This window comes from Felis catus, chromosome D1, assembly GCF_018350175.1.
Source record: "Felis catus isolate Fca126 chromosome D1, F.catus_Fca126_mat1.0, whole genome shotgun sequence".
NCBI classification, from domain to species: domain Eukaryota; kingdom Metazoa; phylum Chordata; class Mammalia; order Carnivora; family Felidae; genus Felis; species Felis catus.
Window position 1 is genome coordinate 80,958,531 of NC_058377.1, and position 17,921 is coordinate 80,976,451.

General features: G+C 40.3%; 1 long non-coding RNA gene across 1 annotated transcript in view; it reads left to right on the forward strand.

The window, feature by feature from the left end:
* The window catches only part of LOC123380549, a 46,405-nt gene that overhangs the window by 14,797 nt on the left and 13,687 nt on the right, over positions 1-17,921 (forward strand). The window contains exon 2 of the long non-coding RNA XR_006586456.1: positions 7,933-8,131. This is a non-coding gene — a long non-coding RNA (uncharacterized LOC123380549). The remainder of the gene's footprint in view (positions 1-7,932; positions 8,132-17,921) is intronic.

Below are 17,921 nucleotides of genomic sequence, written 5' to 3' on the forward strand. Positions count from 1 at the left end.
ATATTTCTGTTGGAGAGCACTGTCCTAGAGTGAAGAAACAGATATCAGTAACTGAGAGCAATACCTTCCCTAACTTAGTGAAAGCACTATGCTTTCAGAAAAGCCTAGAAGATGAGGAGTAATAAAAGGAAGAGCTGGAAGGCAACATGGACTGGTAGGCAGGAAAGCTAAAATTATATAAATGGGACGATTCACCAACTTCACATTTTAACCTAATAATGAAGTAAACAGAAATACTAGTATCAGATTTGTTTTGCTAATTATTCCTTAAGAACTTTTGCTCAGTATGCAGGATTCTTATTATTTTCTTTCCCACGCAAGACTGGCACCCAAGAATAATAATCAGGGAATCAGGAGTACATAAGTGAGAACAATTTTCTTTATATAGTAAGATATAGGCAATGTTCCATTCATTCAATTTCATAATTAATATTGTCATTAAAAATTGTTCTTAAGATGTAACATCCTCATAATTCTTCTTCAATTTTATGTAACAGTCATGTAAGGAGGACAAACTGAGGGATGCTAAAAAGTTGACAGGAGAACCAATGAACCAGAAGAGACAGTAATACAATCTAAATATGTGTTAAAATCAAGAAAAGCCCCTTTCTCTTCTTATTCCATTCTGTCCCTTCTCTTTTTTACTATTTTTGTGTTTTTTTTTAATTTTTTTAATGTTTATTTATTTTTGAGAGAGACAGAGCATGAGTGGGGAGAGGGGAGAGAGAGAGGGAGACACAGAATCTGAAGCAGGCTCCAGGCTCTGAGTTGTCAGCACAGAGCTCGATGTGGGGCTTGAACCCACGAACCATAAGATCATGACCTGAGCTGAATTTGGATGCCTAACTGACTGAGCCACCCCGGCACCCTCTTTTTTATTATATCTATTTCTTCCTTTCTATTTCTAAGCAATCTAGTCTTAAAGCCATTAGGTAGGGCTAAGCAAGGTAGTAGTCTGCACTAAATGGAAGAGCCATGATGGATGAAAGTGGACGTCAAAACCTGGGGAAGGGGCAGGCTGAGGAAAACATTCACATAGAAGAAAAATGGAAGTGAGGAATAGAAGTCCCAGCAAAGTGAGAAGGGCAGTCCAGTATGGAATATTGGACCTAAGTGAGGTAAGACTGGTATCCACATGGGGATGGAACAGGCAACCCTCTGCAGAGTGCCAGAGTGCAGAGTAGGTAGAAAGTCTTCTGTGCTGTGAAATGATTTGGCACAGAGTCTGGAGCCTGAGCAGAAGGAGGAGCATTCTACACAGGTGGGTGGTGGTTGAGCCTAGTCACAGCGTGTCGCAGATGAAGTAGGGTGGAAAGAACACAGACACAGGAAAGGGAATGTGGTGGCTATGGGGATATTAGTTAAATAAATATGTGAATTGTAATGGATGCCAGTTATCAGAGAATGGAGTGATAAGCATAGAGGAGAGAAAAAGAATAAAGGAGAATGATGTTTAATTGAATTTGAAATTATTAATGGAGACTGAGATCTTATATAAATCTGCCTCTCAGGTTTTGGCTTTATACACCATTCTCTTCCCCCAAGAAACTAGAGATTGTTAGAGAAACGACTAAATGCAAGGATAGAGTAACCAAGCTTGAGGATGAGTCTGGCACCACTTATAACAAAAAAGAAGTATTCAAAATATAATGTCTTCAGGACCCAGAAGCCAGCTTGTTCTGGGACAATTTAAGCATATAATGGAATATGATCCATTGAATGAAATGGAGAAGCAATAGCTCCAGAAAATAAAGATAGGGCATACATTTAAAGTTTGGCGGGGAAGCGGCAAGATGGCGGCTTAGGAGGACGCTGAGCTCACCGCGCGTCCTGCTGATCACTTAGATTCCACCTACACCTGCCTAAATAACCCAGAAAACCGCCAGAGGATTAGCAGAACGGAGTCGCTGGAGCCAAACGCAGACAAGAGGCCCACGGAAGAGGGTAGGAAGGGCGGCGAGGCGGTGCGCGCTCCACGGACTGGCGGGAGGGAGCCGGGGCGGAGGGGCGGCTCGCCGGCCAAGCAGAGCCCCCGAGTCTGGCTTGCAAAAGCGGAGGGGCCTGACGGACTGTGTTCCCACAACAAGCGCGACTTAGCGTCTGGGAGGTCATAAGTTAACAGCTCTGCTCGGAAAGCGGGAAGGCTGGAGGACAAAGGGAGGGAGAGCTGCTGAGCCCCCTGACGACAGAGCTCAGCTTGGTGGGGAACAAAGGCGCTCGCCAGCGCCATCTCCCCCGCCCATCCCCCAGCCAAAATCCCAAAGAGAACCAGTTCCTGCCAGGGAACTTGCTCGCTCCGCCGCACAAACACCCAACTCTGTGCTTCTGCGGAGCCAAACCTCCGGCAGCGGATCTGACTCCCTCCCGCTGCCACAGGGCCCCTCCTGAAGAGGATCACCTAAGGAGAAGCGATCTAAGCCTGCCCCTCCTGCCCCTGTGCACCTTGCCTACCCACCCCAGCTAATACGCCAGATCCCCAGCATCACAAGCCTGGCAGTGTGCAAGTAGCCCAGACGGGCCACACCACCCCACAGTGAATCCCACCCCTAGGAGAGGGGAAGAGAAGGCACACACCAGTCTGCCTGTGGCCCCAGCGGTGGGCTGGGGGCAGACATCAGGTCTGACTGTGGCCCCGCCCACCAACTCCAGTTATACACCACAGCACAGGGGAAGTGCCCTGCAGGTCCTCACCACGCCAGGGACTATCCAAAATGACCAAGCGGAAGAATTCCCCTCAGAAGAATCGCCAGGAAATACAGCTAATGAGCTGATCAAAAAGGATTTAAATAATATAACAGAAAGTGAATTTAGAATAATAGTCATAAAATTAATCGCTGGGCTTGAAAACAGTATACAGGACAGCAGAGAATCTCTTGCTACAGAGATCAAGGGACTAAGGAACAGTCACGAGGAGCTGAAAAACTCTTTAAACGAAATGCATAACAAAATGGAAACCACCACAGCTCGGCTTGAAGAGGCAGAGGAGAGAATAGGTGAACTAGAAGATAAAGTTATGGAAAAAGAGGAAGCTGAGAAAAAGAGAGATAAAAAAATCCAGGAGTATGAGGGGAAAATTAGAGAACTAAGTGATACACTAAAAAGAAATAATCTACGCATAATTGGTATCCCAGAGGAGGAAGAGAGAGGGAAAGGTGCTGAAGGGGTACTTGAAGAAATCATAGCTGAGAACTTCCCTGAACTGGGGAAGGAAAAAGGCATTGAAATCCAAGAGGCACAGAGAACTCCCTTCAGACGTAACTTGAATCGATCTTCTGCACGACATATCATAGTGAAACTGGCAAAATACAAGGATAAAGAGAAACTTCTGAAAGCAGCAAGGGGTAAACGTGCCCTCACATATAAAGGGAGACCTATAAGACTCGTGACTGATCTCTCTTTTGAAACTTGGCAGGCCAGAAAGAATTGGCACGAGATTTTCAGGGTGCTAGACAGAAAAAATATGCAGCCGAGAATCCTTTATCCAGCAAGTCTGTCATTTAGAATAGAAGGAGAGATAAAGGTCTTCCCAAACAAACAAAAACTGAAGGAATTTGTCACCACTAAACCAGCCCTACAAGAGATCCTAAGGGGGACCCTATGAGACAAAGTCCCAGAGATATCACTACAAGCATAAAACATACAGACATCACAATGACTCTAAACCCGTATCTCTCTATAATAACACTGAATGTAAATGGATTAAATGCGCCAACCAAAAGACATAGGGTATCAGAATGGATAAAAAAACAAGACCCATCTATTTGCTGTCTACAAGAGACTCATTTTAGACCTGAGGACACCTTTAGATTGAGAGTGAAGGGATGGAGAACTATTTATCATGCGACTGGAAGCCAAAAGAAAGCTGGAGTAGCCATACTTATATCAGACAAACTAGACTTTAAATTAAAGGCTGTAACAAGAGATGAAGAAGGACATTATGTAATAGTTACAGGGTCTATCCATCAGGAAGAGCTAACAATTATAGATGTCTATGCACCGAATACCGGAGCCCCCAAATATATAAAACACTTACTCATAAACATAAGCAACCTTATTGATAAGAATGTGGTAATTGCAGGGGACTTTAACACCCCACTTACAGAAATGGACAGATCATCTAGACACACGGTCAATAAAGAAACAAGGGCCCTGAATGAGACATTGGATCAGATGGACTTGACAGTTATATTTAGAACTCTACATCCCAAAGCAACAGAATATACTTTCTTCTCAAGTGCACATGGAACATTCTCCAAGATAGATCATATACTGGGTCACAAAACATCCCTTCATAAGTTTACAAGAATTGAAATTATACCATGCATACTTTCAGACCACAATGCTATGAAGCTTGAAATCAACCACAGAAAAAAGTCTGGAAAACCTCCAAAGGCATGGAGGTTAAAGAACACCCTACTAACGAATGAGTGGGTCAACCAGGCAATTAGAGAAGAAATTAAAAAATACATGGAAACAAACGAAAATGAAAATACAACAATCCAAACGCTTTGGGACGCAGCGAAGGCAGTCCTGAGAGGAAAATACATTGCAATCCAGGCCTATCTCAAGAAACAAGAAAAATCCCAAATACAAAATCTAACAGCACACCTAAAGGAACTAGAAGCAGAACAGCAAAGGCAGCCTAAACCCAGCAGAAGAAGAGAAATAATAAAGATCAGAGCAGAAATAAACAATATAGAATCTAAAAAAACTGTAGAGCAGATCAACGAAACCAAGAGTTGGTTTTTTGAAAAAATAAACAAAATTGACAAACCTCTAGCCAGGCTTCTCAAAAAGAAAAGGGAGATGACCCAAATAGATAAAATCATGAATGAAAATGGAATTATTACAACCAATCCCTCAGAGATACAAACAATTATCAGGGAATACTATGAAAAATTATATGCCAACAAATTGGACAACCTGGAAGAAATGGACAAATTCCTGAACACCCACACTCTTCCAAAACTCAATCAGGAGGAAATAGAAAGCTTGAACAGACCCATAACCAGCGAAGAAATTGAATCGGTTATCCAAAATCTCCCAACAAATAAGAGTCCAGGACCAGATGGCTTCCCAGGGGAGTTCTACCAGACGTTTAAAGCAGAGATAATACCTATCCTTCTCAAGCTATTCCAAGAAATAGAAAGGGAAGGAAAACTTCCAGACTCATTCTATGAAGCCAGTATTACTTTGATTCCTAAACCAGACAGAGACCCAGTAAAAAAAGAGAACTACAGGCCAATATCCCTGATGAATATGGATGCAAAAATTCTCAATAAGATACTAGCAAATCGAATTCAACGGCATATAAAAAGAATTCTTCACCATGATCAAGTGGGATTCATTCCTGGGATGCAGGGCTGGTTCAACATTCGCAAATCAATCAACGTGATACATCACATTAACAAAAAAAAAAAGAGAAGAACCATATGATCCTGTCAATCGATGCAGAAAAGGCCTTTGACAAAATCCAGCACCCCTTCTTAATAAAAACCCTTGAGAAAGCCGGGATAGAAGGAACATACTTAAAGATCATAAAAGCCATTTATGAAAAGCCCACAGCTAACATCATCCTCAACGGGGAAAAACTGAGAGCTTTTTCCCTGAGATCAGGAACACGACAAGGATGCCCACTCTCACCGCTGCTGTTTAACATAGTGCTGGAAGTTCTAGCATCAGCAATCAGACAACAAAAGGAAATCAAAGGCATCAAAATTGGCAAAGATGAAGTCAAGCTTTCGCTTTTTGCAGATGACATGATATTATACATGGAAAATCCGATAGACTCCACCAAAAGTCTACTAGAACTGATACAGGAATTCAGCAAAGTTGCAGGATACAAAATCAATGTACAGAAATCAGTTGCATTCTTATACACTAACAATGAAGCAACAGAAAGACAAATAAAGAAACTGATCCCATTCACAATTGCACCAAGAAGCATAAAATACCTAGGAATAAATCTAACCAAAGATGTAAAGGATCTGTATGCTGAAAACTATAGAAAGCTTATGAAGGAAATTGAAGAAGATTTAAAGGAATGGAAAGACATTCCCTGCTCATGGATTGGAAAAATAAATATTGTCAAAATGTCAATACTACCCAAAGCTATCTACACATTCAATGCAATCCCAATCAAAATGGCACCAGCATTCTTCTCGAAACTAGAACAAGCAATCCTAAAATTCATATGGAACCACAAAAGGCCCCGAATAGCCAAAGGAATTTTGAAGAAGAAGACCAAAGCAGGAGGCATCACAATCCCAGACTTTAGCCTCTACTACAAAGCTGTCATCATCAAGACAGCATGGTATTGGCACAAAAACAGACACATAGACCAATGGAATAGAATAGAAACCCCAGAACTAGACCCACAAACGTATGGCCAACTCATCTTTGACAAAGCAGGAAAGAACATCCAATGGAAAAAAGACAGCCTCTTTAACAAATGGTGCTGGGAGAACTGGACAGCAACATGCAGAAGGTTGAAACTAGACCACTTTCTCACACCATTCACAAAACTAAACTCAAAATGGATAAAGGACCTAAATGTGAGACAGGAAACCATCAAAACCCTAGAGGAGAAAGCAGGAAAAGACCTCTCTGACCTCAGCCGTAGCAATCTCTTACTCGACACATCCCCAAAGGCAAGGGAATTAAAAGCAAAAGTGAATTACTGGGACCTTATGAAGATAAAAAGCTTCTGCACAGCAAAGGAAACAACCAACAAAACTAAAAGGCAAACAACGGAATGGGAAAAGATATTCGCAAATGACATATCGGACAAAGGGCTAGTCTCCAAAATCTATAAAGAGCTCACCAAACTCCACACCCGAAAAACAAATAACCCAGTGAAGAAATGGGCAGAAAACATGAATAGACACTTCTCTAAAGAAGACATCCGGATGGCCAACAGGCACATGAAAAGATGTTCAGCGTCGCTCCTTATCAGGGAAATACAAATCAAAACCACACTCAGGTATCACCTCACGCCAGTCAGAGTGGCCAAAATGAACAAATCAGGAGACTCTAGATGCTGGAGAGGATGTGGAGAAATGGGAACCCTCTTGCACTGTTGGTGGGAATGCAAATTGGTGCAGCCGCTCTGGAAAGCAGTGTGGAGGTTCCTCAGAAAATTAAAAATAGACCTACCCTATGACCCAGCAATAGCACTGCTAGGAATTTATCCAAGGGATACAGGAGTACTGATGCATAGGGCCACTTGTACCCCAATGTTCATAGCAGCACTCTCAACAATAGCCAAATTATGGAAAGAGCCTAAATGTCCATCAACTGATGAATGGATAAAGAAATTGTGGTTTATATACACAATGGAATATTACGTGGCAATGAGAAAAAATGAAATAGGGCCTTTTGTAGCAACGTGGATGGAACTGGAGAGTGTGATGCTAAGTGAAATAAGCCATACAGAGAAAGACAGATACCATATGGTTTCACTCTTATGTGGATCCTGAGAAACTTAACAGGAACCCATGGGGGAGGGGAAGGAAAAAAAAAAAAAACAGGTTAGAGTGGGAGAGAGCCAAAGCATAAGAGACTCTTAAAAACTGAGAACAAACTGAGGGTTGATGGAGGGTGGGAGGGAGGAGAGGGTGGGTGATGGGTATTGAGGAGGGCACCTTTTGGGATGAGCACTGGGTGTTGTATGGAAACCAATTTGTCAATAAATTTCATATAAAAAAAATAAAAAAATAAAAATAAAAAAAAAATAAAGTTTGGCAAGCGACAGAGTATTGATGTCACTTCAAAACAACTCCACACAAAATACAAATTTTGTGTTAAATTACAAATTTAACAAAGGGCAAAATAATAGTATTTTTGAGACTAGATGCCTGGTAGTTATCACCCTTATAAAGATATCAAACATCATTATTAATCAAACAAATTAAATTCTTGTGCCCATTATAGGCTACAATGAGAGTGACATAGTATCACGTCTGCAATAACCAGCCAAAGAAGCATGACCTGAGGAAACATTAGATAAAATCAGCTGAGGAACATTCTATGAAGCAGTTGGTCTCTAACCTTCCAAAGTTTCAAGATCATGAAAGTTAAGGGAAGACTATGGAACTGTTCCATTTTGAAGATAACTGAAGAAACATGACAAGTAAGTGCATTGTGTGTTTTGAAAATATATTTCTGTGATCTAAAGGACACGTTGGGGCCAATGTTCACATTAATTTGGGTCTGAGGATTAGATTGGTGATGACTCACTATTAATTTCCTAATTCTAGTGTTATGTCATTATGTCATTATGTAAAAAGTCTAAAGTACTAAGGTATATGGGGATGATGGGGCATCATGTTCTCAACTTGTTGTAAATAGTTCATGAAAAATAGGTTATTGTTTTTTACTATTTTGTTACTTTTTATGCATTTTAGAACGTTTTCATATAAGATTTTAAAAAAAAACTCAAGAGGATAAAGTATGCTTTTAAAAATCTCTGATCCATTAGACGAATGGTTTTCAAATATTTCCCTTCTAGCTTCTAGTTGTTTTGGTTTTTCCACTAAGTAGGAGCCAAGCTCATAAGCCAAGAAAGGATGGGTAAGGGATTTTGGAAGTTTGAAAAGAAAAGAGAAATTTGAAATATCTATCTCAGAAAACATGAAAGAGAATAGGCTAGGGATTTGTAGTGTGACACTGGACAACATTAAGGGCCCATTTGAGGGTGGAAGTCACAAATTTAAGGTGAGGACAGAATTTTTTGTTCTGTTATATTCGCCTGCAAAGGTGTAGGCTAGAGTAGGAAGAATGTTTGCCTTAATTTGAATTGTGGCTTTTCCAGGGGAGTGTGAGAAAAGAAGAGAAAGAAAAGACAGTTAAGGATATGTGCAAGAGACTTATAATGATTGTGGGAATATAAGCTGCTGTCGGTTATAAACATGATGTACATTATTGAAGAAGAATGTGTTCTTTTCCTGACTTAGACTTATTAAAGCAAGTGTTCCTGAAATCCTTCCACTCCTAATTGGAGCAAAATATAGCCTGTGTTTTTTAAAAGATGGAGTGCCATATCCTCCTTGTATTACTCTAGGTATGTTTCTATCACTAATGTTACAGCATTATTCCATAATTATCACTTGGGTGTTTCTCTCCCAACAGCACTGAGAGGTTCTAAAGGATGAGAGTCTTTTTATTTCTTTAAAGTGCTCAGCACAGGGGCGTCTGGGTGGCTCAGTCTGTTAAGCGTCCAACTCTTGGTTTCAGCTCAGGTCATGATCTCACGGTTCGTGAGTTTAAGTCCAGTTTCGGGCTCCGCACTGACAGTACAGAACCTGCTTGGGATTCTCTCTCTTTCCTTCTCTCTCCACCTGTCCCCCACTTGTGTGCTCTCTCTTTCTTCCTCTCTCTCTCTGTCTCTCAAAATAAATAAACTTAAAAAAATAAAATAAAGTGCACAGCACAGAGCCTGATACATAGTTAACTACCCTATCAGTCTGTTAAGAAATTATTTTTTTGGAACAAAATCACCATCTTAGCAAACAGAATATTGTCAATGTAGACTTTAAAGGTGTCATTGTTTCTTAGTAATTATTAACATAAATATAATTACTTTCTGGTCTTTGGACTCTAAACTAGATATAATTAAGTATAAAATGGTGTCTTCCCTGAAGGTACTCAATTTTCACATCTTTGCTTTAGTCTCTGTCTACATAATTTAAATGTTCAGTTATCTTTAACTCCATTTTATTTGTTTGAAGGGAAAAAAATCATATTTGCATAAGAGAGGAAGGTGTTTATTTCAAAAGCATAGAGAAGTTTCCTAGGACCCAAATACAAAAAGTAACAAAAGGTTAGACTTCTTGAGAACTGAAAAGTTATCAGGAACCTGGTCTCCATCTCTTAGGGTCAGATGTTACTTTCTGCCCCTCTTTTTATTTTCTTCTCTCTGTACATAGCTTTCATCTGATCCCTCAACTCGAACAGGTTTCACCATGACCAGCCTTGGCGCATTTCTTGTAAAGTCATTTGTTTTAAATCCACCAGCTAACTGACAAGATCTCTGTATGCCAGTACTAAAATGTAGACAGTCTTTTCTCAACAGGCCTGCCTATGGATGGGCTACTTCTTTGATCATTTGTCCTTTCCTGGTTCAGTCAGTTGTGGTAACAAGATAGGTCAGTGATTTCACCCGGAGGGAACCTGTGAACAGGTCTATCTATCAGTGGCCTCTCAAACAGAAAAGCAGGTTAACTGAGAACATATCAGATAAGGGATGGGCTATAAGAATTGAACCTAACACAACTGTGAAAGAAATAACATACAGAAAGGAGAGTCAGAGGATCAGAGAAAAGTCGCTCTCACCCTCCAGAAGAATTTCCAGCATTATATTTCAGAGTATCATGGAAATGCCATTTTGGTCCTAGTGATCTGGGGAAGAACATCTATAAAAGGAATCTCTATCAGAGCACGTTTCCTTAAATTTTGTGTTAGTGTTTTGCTCCTGATAATATATTTACTAACTTTTGTGATTTGGCCTGACATGTCTCCCAATAAGGATGCTAACTTGACAAACTTAATGTTAAAATTCACAAATGATCCCATTTGCCCCAGTTAACATCTAGAAGCTGCATTATATTTAAATCTAAGGTCCTCCATGGTTTGTGTTTACATGACTTTCATCCCTGAAATTAGGAAATTAGGAGAATAGGAATCTATTGAAACTATGAGGGTTTTACAATATTAAAGGAGATTGATATCCTGCATTATGGAGTTTGAGAATATCTATAGGCAGGTGCATGGAATCTCTGGAGATTAATAGTTGTTGGTAGGCCTACGATTGTCCCTGAGGAATGTGCTGGATATTAAGTGAAATTTGTTTTGTTTTTTTCAAAACAAGATCTTCATGAGTAGTAAGTTTTCTAAAGTGTATGTGAAAAAATGTTATGGGGGATGAGAGTTTAGCTATAAATGTTTAAGGTTGGATTTAAAAGTTTTTCAACAAGAAAACACAGAAAACCAAAAAAGGAAAAGAAATCAATTAAATTTTATTGCTACTTATAAAGTTTTAGAAAGCAAATTGAAGTGTTGGGTAAGGGGGAGAAAGTCCTTAAAGGTTAAGTGTCCTCCTCCTAGCCCCATAAGCACTGAATTTGCTATATCTGAAAAGGGGAAAGGGAGGCACCTGGGTGGCTCAATCGACTGAACTTCCTACTTCAGTTCAGGTCATGATCTCATGGTTCATAAGTTCGAGCCCCATATCAGTCTCTATGCTGACAGCTTAGAGCCTGGAGACTGCTTTGGATTCTGTGTCTCCCTCTCTCTCTGCCCCTCCTCTGCTCATACTCAGTCTCTTTTCTCTCTCTCTCTCTCTCAAAAATAAATTTAAAAACATAAAAAAAAGAAAGAAGAAAGAAAGAAAAAGAAAGAAAGAAAGAAAGAAAGAAAGAAAGAAAGAAAGAAAGAAAAAAGAAAGAAAGAAAAAAAGAAAAGAAAGAAAGAAAGGAAGAAAGAAAAGGGGAAGGTGGAATTAGACAACAGATATTTGGCAGATTGGCACTCTGTAGTAAGAAGAAATACTTCTTTTAGCACAAGGAAGTAAGGCCCTGGAATAAGCAGTCTTTGTTTCTGATACTACAATATTTCCTAAAAATCTTTTCAGAGATTTGAGAAGGTTGTTTTCTAATCCCATTGCACATATACCTAGGTCAAGTCCTGTAACAGTTTATAAGTAGCTCATTTCTTTGCCATTTTAATTTACTTTTCAGGAATAGGAATTGAAAACAGAAATGTACTTCTGGTGCATGCTTAGGTTCAGTACTGAGTATAAACTAGAAGAAAAAGAGAATCACATGAATGATGTCTCTGTTTAGTCAAGAGTGCTTTTGGATATTCATAATCAAGCCTATGGCTATAAAATGTGAAAGTGTCTGAGGAAACATGTTAACTTAAATGTTAAATAAAAAATAGAGCACTCATTAAAGTTAGCAATATTCATCATACTAAGGGGCTGTTCTAAATAATACGAATTCATGATAGCCGCACTTTCGGTTTCATGGAGGAAGACTTTATTAATTATAAGGGAAAGGGGATATAAGGAATTAAACAATTAAAGTAAACATGAAGAGGAAAAGAAATACAGGGAAGAAGAAAGAAGGCTTAATATATTAAATCAGGTACTCACACATCCATCCATCTGCCTGGGGAAGCCCCAAGGTGAACAGACTGGTTGGAGTCCCGAATGAGGGTCCTGGGTAGAATGTCCTCCCCTCAGGTGAGACTTCCAACTAGCTATTCCTGCCAAGGCAATATATATATTACCTATGTGTGACTTAAGGTTAGTCATTAAGTTTGCCTAAGTGCAGTCCCAAGCGAGCTGTTTTTTGGTTTTTTTTTTTCCTGTTTCTCTTATCGTATCTCACAATCTTAGGAGCATGGATATCTGCATATTCCTCTTCCCTCCCTGACCCATTCCAGGGGGCCAGCCTGGTCTGGCTCAAAGGATGAGGCACATTAATCCCTCTTGGCATCAGGAACAGAAAGGTCCGTTTTGATCCCAAGGCCAGATATGGAATACAAACCAACTAAGCCCCATGATTGTGTATATGTGGCTCTGGGTAAAAATGCATAACTCACACAATTTCTATACAGAACAGGGGCCTGTGTGGGCTGAAGAATACATCTGTAAAATCTATCATATTCCCTAGATATATGCCATGTAAGTACAACCTGCCAGAAACTGGCATCAAAGGAAAAGTACATGGTTGCCCAAAAAATGGCTCTTATGTCATAATATGACATTACCTTAACTTGTAGTATTTGAAATTACCTGTCAGCTGTAACAAATTATTGCCCAGCCAATGGTGGGTTTCCTACTCGTAGAGAGACTCTTAGTCGCGACCACTCCAGATCATGGACACTTTTCTCAGGACAATCATCTGCCTCACGCCTACTTTCACTCTCCTGCAGAATCCTTGTCAACCAACATCTCCTGAGGTCTCACTTTTATCCCAGCCCTTCAGTCCTTCTCCTGACCTGCTTGATGATGGCTTAGACTCATCAGCTAGTGTTGATGTTTCGAGAGTATTCCTGGACATCATTTCTTCTCCCAGATTGCTAGTAATATTGACTATAACTTTATCTACATGGAAATTATTTTAAACTGGAAAATACATTCCATCAATCCCAAACTAAATGTGCCTTCTGATTTCAACTTTTCTTAACTCAGATTACCACAATGCCAATAGTCACTCTAAAGCAACTGACAGGTTGGGAAATAGGATGAAGTAGAGGTAGAAATTAAAAAAAAAAACAAAAACATTTTTTAAGTGATTGTGGTTAAACTTTCTTATTTTGCTAAATTTCTTAGAAACATAATGATATGAATTAATGTCCTTTTGAAGGGATATTATGTAATTGAGGGATCTTGGATCTTTAATTCCACTAGCTTTCCACTATATCTGCCTGTGACCATAACCCCAGCACCTAGAGTTTATGGCACATAGTAGGTCCCTAAAAATTACCTGTTAAATGCATAGATTAATATATTAAAATGCAGAAAAAAGAAGTGTTAAGATTGAGTATCTGAATAACTGCTACTAGCATCCAGGTCCCCTTCCTCTGAAGATAGAGATCTCATCTGGTCTTCTATCTTGTCCCCACCACCTTCTGATGAACTTCAGAAGAATTGTTTTCTTCTTTCAGTATGATTATCCCTGAGCAGGGTTGCCTGGGTAGCTCAGTGAGTTAAGTGGTTAAGTGTCTGACTTCCACTTAGGTCATGATGTTGCAGTTGATGAGTTTGTTCCCCTTATCAGGCTCTGTCCTGACAGCTCTGAGCCAGGAGACTGCTTGGGATTCTGTGTCTGAGAGACTAAGAGAAAAATTACCAGGTGTACCCACAACTGCAAAGAAAAGAACCCCCCCCCCCCCCCCCCCCCCCCCGCCATTCCCGGAACCAGCCAGGGCGTGCCCAGTTGTGGTCTGACCTAAAGGCGGGAACCAATCAGGTTCTGCTGAGTGGTCTGACCTAAAGGCGGGAACCAATCAGGTTCTGCTGAGTGGTCTGACCTAAAGGCGGGAACCAATCAGGTTCTGCTGAGTGGTTTGACCTAAAGGCGGGAACCAATCAAGTTCTGCTGAGTGTTCAAATTTAAATGTCAACCAATAACAGCTCTGTAACCTCGAAAATCCCTAACTTGTTTGTGCCTGTCTATAAAAGAAGCTGTAAGATCCTTGCTCGGGGCCTCTTAGCGTCACCGGCAATGAGTGCGCGGAGGTCTGGGTTCGAACCTGCAATAAACGACCCTTGCCGCTTGGCTTTGACTCTGGACTCTGGTGGTTTGTTTTCAGGGGTCTCTCCAGTCGGGGCATATCATGTCTCCATTTCTCTATGCTATTCCCGGCTCCCACTCTGTCTCTCTCAAAAATAAACATTAAAAAAAAAAAAAAAAAAGACTATCCCTGAGCATGTCTAGACTCCTAATGTAGGCCCTAATATTCTAGAGATATCTGATCTCATAATCATCATCATGGCCATCACCTGCATCTTCACCATCTCTAGCCTCACAATTCAGCTAACAATATACAAAATTCCTCTTATTATCATGCCAGGCAACTTGGGGTCACAAGTCTCTCATTCCAAAACAGGATGTAGTTTACTTTTTTTCATGTAAAAAGACCCATTTAAAGTATTTCCTTTAGTCATTACATACACAAAGGAGCAATCCCTCTGGTGCCAGTACCCTCCTCTAGCAAAGGGCTAGACTCCACCTGGTAGAGAGAGTAGGAAAACAACAAAAGAACTTTAAAATGTCAGAAATAGTAGCTACCAGTTTCAAAGTATCCCACTCCTCAGTGATAAAAGATGAAGTGAGATGGGTGTTCAAAGGAAACTGCAAATGGTAGTGGACTCAGAGAAGAGGGAATCTACTTGCACTTGTTGACATCAGAAATTTGGTGATTGGAGGGGCGCCTGGGTGGCGCAGTCGGTTAAGCGTCTGACTTCAGCCAGGTCACGATCTCACGGTCCGTGAGTTCGAGCCCCGCATCAGGCTCTGGGCTGATGGCTCGGAGCCTGGAGCCTGCTTCCAATTCTGTGTCTCCCTCTCTCTCTGCCCCTCCCCCATTCATGCTCTGTCTCTCTCTGTCCCAAAAAAAAAAAAAAAAAAAAAAAAAAAAACGTTGAAAGAAGAAATTTGGTGATTGGAGCTGCAGCTACAAGTGTAGGCCTCCATAAATGAATGGAAGAAAACAGTGGAAAGAAAGACTGAAGCCACATCCCCAAGGTTTCACATATCACTCTAACAAAATTTGCCTATGTGGGAGAGGAAAAGTTATTTTCCCTCGACCCTCCTCGATTCTAGACTAAAACTTTCCTGTAATTAATTGATAAGAGTTTCTAGAGCTTTAATCATCTCCCTTCTCCTAGTACAAAGAGGGAGGTGTTGGCTTTGATCAAAAAGGGATCAGTGGAGTAGGTACTTGATTGAACATGTTAGCACTGATGTTATTAGATGGAAACAGATCATGCCCATGTTCACGTGAACTTCCACTTTTGGTACTCTCTCAAAACTTATTCTTACATTTCTACCTTGCCCAGTAATACTTCTGAGAGTCTCTTTGGCTTGTTTTTGCCATTTCAAGTAGAGTACAGTTCTTAGAATCAAGGAACCATAACTAGTAGGCATCAAGGCACAGCACAGGAGTTTAACTTGGTTTAGTTTGCCATCATAATTTTTTTTAAAACAGCCAATTTTATTTTCAAATGAACATGTGTAATATTATCATACGTAAATTTGAATAAAATGTACAGCCTTGAAAAAGAGTCATGGAGATTAGCGATTTTATTTAGTGGCAGTTGAAGGTCATAGAATGCCCAGTTAAATTATAATAAAGTTTGTCTACTCAGAATCTTGATAGATAGCTCTGGGAACTTAGAATTTTCCTGGGAAAAAAATTATTTTTCTCTTTTTCAAAGAATAGAAAGCAAAAGCCAGTAAACATTTAGGCCTTCTGCCAAAGGAAAATTATCTATGCCTAGAATGGACAAATTCCCAGCACATGAAGATTTTTTTTCTTCATTTCCATGGCATAGTCACGTCTTATTCCAAGAGTTTCTGGCAGTTGCTTGAAAATTGTTGGACCACTGAGCATGTCATTAAAACCACCTTCTTCCTTAAAAACAATGGGACATCAAAGTCTTGATTCCTGTTGTGCCCATGTAGAAAAATTTCTCATGACATCCAAAGGCTAAGGATAATTATTTTAAAAATAGGATAAAATAAATGAATACCTATTGCATTGTTGCTGATGTGAGATAGGGAGTGTGCTTAGTGATTCACATTCTCACTACTTGAGACAATCTATTGAGTATATATTATGTCTTGACTCTGTAAATGAGGGAATTGAATCATAGAAGTTATGAAATTTATCCAAAGTTATAAAGTTACTAAGTGGGGCAAACCTTTGGATTTGTGTCAGTACTTTGATGAGGGAGCGTGGGGCAAGCTGAGGGCAAAATACAAGCTGGCACCCCCCCCCCCAGGTGGAACATGTGTGATATTCCTTGGACACTCCTGGCTACCCAAGAACAAAGGAAAGGGGTTTAAGTGCTTGCCATGGTAATATGGGGAACTAAGGCAAATGAAAAATTAAATTCCCTTACTGCCTACAATCCATTGGCAAGTCCTTGAAACCAGCAGACTGACTTCCCTCTAGGAGCTTAGTTGCCTCCATGATGACACTTTGCTAGGGACAAAAGAGAAAGCTTTAACATTATCCCAACCTCGAGGATACTGTAAGTCTACTTCCGTTATCTCAACTGCCCCAAGATACATGGTGCAATCATATTCCAAGCTTATGGCCCCCTGATATGATCTGAGGGGGTCTCATGACTGAGGTTTGATTAAAGGGTAATAAATGGTGTTTCCCTGGCAATAGCTAGCTCTCAAGGTCCTGGAAACTTTGCTTCCAAAATTCCTTGGAGACTTACTCTATCCCTGACCCCCTCTCAACCTGAGGTATATAATGAGTTACCTGTTAGAACCCCATGCAGCTCTTCCTACCTGTGGGTTCTGTCCCCATGCTTTAATTCAATCACCATTTTTGCACCAAAGATGTCTTCAAGAATTCTTTTCTTGGCCATCAGCTCCATACCACCCCACCATCACTCCAAAACTTCGTCAGTATTGTATAGTATTAATGTTTCTACTGTAGGGACACAGTTTGGAAATTAATTGAATTAAATATCGAATACTTCCCAAGATGGAACTTTAAAGTTAAATATTGCAATAGAAAGAAGAGACTCTACAATATGTCTGCTCTCTAGTCTGCTAAAAGGTAGATGAAATAGCATAGTTTTGTTCAGGTCAATATCTCCATTGAAGTCTGCTTACCTTATGACATTTCTCAGAATCTGTTGGCTTTACAGTGACTTCAAGAGTGTATTCTGATTCCTACCAGTGCTCGTTGTTTTCACCAACGGTGCACTAGTCTAAGCCACTATCTACGCCTGTAACACTGCAAATGCCTCCTGAAATGGCATTTTCAACTTCCATCCTAGCGCCTCTACAGTTTCCCAAAAGCAGCAAGGGCAAGATTTTTAAAATATAAATCTAAATCATATTGTATCCTGCTAAGGATCCTCCAAAATTGTTCTGCCAAACTTTGTTTTGACGCTTGGCTCTCTCCCTGGCCTCATTCCTCACTCCTCTTCCTATCCTGTATTGTGTGACAGCTGTACTGGTCTGCTGAAATTCAAATCAGGCAAAGTTCACTTTTGCCTCAGACCAGTTTGGTGTTTTGTTGTGTTTTGTTTTGTTTTTCTCTTCTGGAATGCTTTCTCCTTGATTTGGACTTCTTTTTCATGTAGGTCTCTACAGAAAGCCTGTGTGTGATTATTCTGTGGGGAAAAAAGCACACCTGAGTCTGAGTCTCTGTCTCGTCTCTGCTTG